Source organism: Coloeus monedula (assembly GCF_965178545.1).
Source record: "Coloeus monedula genome assembly, contig: HAP1_SCAFFOLD_80, whole genome shotgun sequence".
In the NCBI taxonomy this organism is placed as follows: Eukaryota; Metazoa; Chordata; class Aves; order Passeriformes; family Corvidae; genus Coloeus; species Coloeus monedula.
This window is the reverse complement of record NW_028120818.1, coordinates 83,279-84,753: the sequence shown is the minus strand read 5'-3', so window position 1 is coordinate 84,753 and position 1,475 is coordinate 83,279. Positions and strand designations below refer to the sequence as shown.

General features: G+C 52.1%; 1 pseudogene across 1 annotated transcript; it reads left to right on the top strand.

The window, feature by feature from the left end:
• The first annotated feature begins 232 nt into the window (after nucleotides 1–232).
• On the top strand, nucleotides 233–1,200 carry LOC309585595 (olfactory receptor 14J1-like; annotated as a pseudogene). Its single transcript has one exon. The product of its transcript is annotated as an olfactory receptor 14J1-like (transcript).
• The last annotated feature ends 275 nt before the right edge of the window (nucleotides 1,201–1,475 follow it).

The following is a 1,475-nucleotide window of genomic DNA, read 5'->3' as shown; positions in this document are numbered from 1 at the left end:
CTGTTCTCCCTGAAGGCAGCAGAAATGCTGAGGATTTCTGATACCCAAGAATACCAGGAGAGATATGGGGGGAGTTAGAAAAAAAAACCTCAGAACTCTTAAACACAAAAGGGTGTCTGTGTGTGTTCCAGGGGAGGGTGGATGGGAAATGGCTTTGGTTGTGGTTACAGATCTCCTCTAACTCTTCACTGTGTTTTTCTCCATGGTAGAACCCAATGCCCGGACACAGCCAATGTGCAACAGCAGCTCCATCAGCCCCTTCCTCCTGCTGGCATTGGCAGACACGCGGCAGCTGCAGCTCCTGCACTTCTGCCTCTTCCTGGGCATCTCCCTGGCTGCCCTCCTGGGCAGCGGCCTCATCATCAGCGCCGGAGCCTGCGGCCAGCACCTGCACAGCCCCATGTTCTTCTTCCTGCTCAGCCTGGCCCTCACCGACCTGGGCTCCATCTGCACCACTGTCCCCAAGGCCATGCACAATTCCCTCTGGGGCACCAGCCACATCTCCTACTCAGCATGTGCTGCTCACGTGTTTTTCTTTCTGTTCTTCCTCTCAGCAGAGGATTTCCTCCTCACCATCATGTGCTACGAGCGCTACGTGTCCATCTGCAAAGCCCTGCACTACGGGACCCTCCTGGGCAGCAGAGCTTGTGCCCACATGGCAGCAGCTGCCTGGGCCAGTGCCTTTCTCTACGCTCTCATGCACATGGCCAATACATTTTCCCTGCCCCTGGGCCAGGGCAATGCCCTGGGCCAGTTCTTCTGTGAAATCCCACACATCCTCAAGCTCTCCTGCTCCAAATCCCACCTCAGGGAACTTGGGCTCATCACTGTCAGTGCCTGTTTGGTGTTTGGCTGTTTTGTGTTCATTGTTTTCTCCTATGTGCAGATCTTCAGGGCCGTGCTGAGGATCCCCTCTGAGCAGGGCCGGCACAAAGCCTTTTCCACGTGCCTCCCTCACCTGGCCGTGCTCTCTCTGTTCCTCAGCACTGTTATGTTTTCCTACCTGAAGCCCCCCTCCATCTCCTCCCATCCCTGGATGTGGCCCTGTCAGTTCTGTACTTGGTGGTGCCTCCAGCCCTGAACCCCCTCATCTACAGCCTGAGGAACCAGGAGCTCAGGGATGCCCTGAGGAAAGTGAGGACTGGATACTTTTCACAAGTTAAAATCTTTCTATTTCCTTCTGCCATGCGGGGAAAATGATGACTAGGATGCTTCTCAGAAGCAATAATCTCTCTCTTTCCTGCTCCAGAACCTTCAGAATGTAACTTTACAATCCGGGCCTTTTTTTTCCTCTTTGTCCATATTTTCATTGGTGCTTTTTCTTATTCTTTTTCTGGTGTTATTCTGCTTTTTATAAAGTACTGTAGTACTACTCCTTGCATTTCTACATGAACATCTACCTTTCTTTTGAAACACAAAGACTTTCAGGAGGCTTCTTCCCTGTGCATTTGAATCAAAACAAGGGGCTGTCCTGA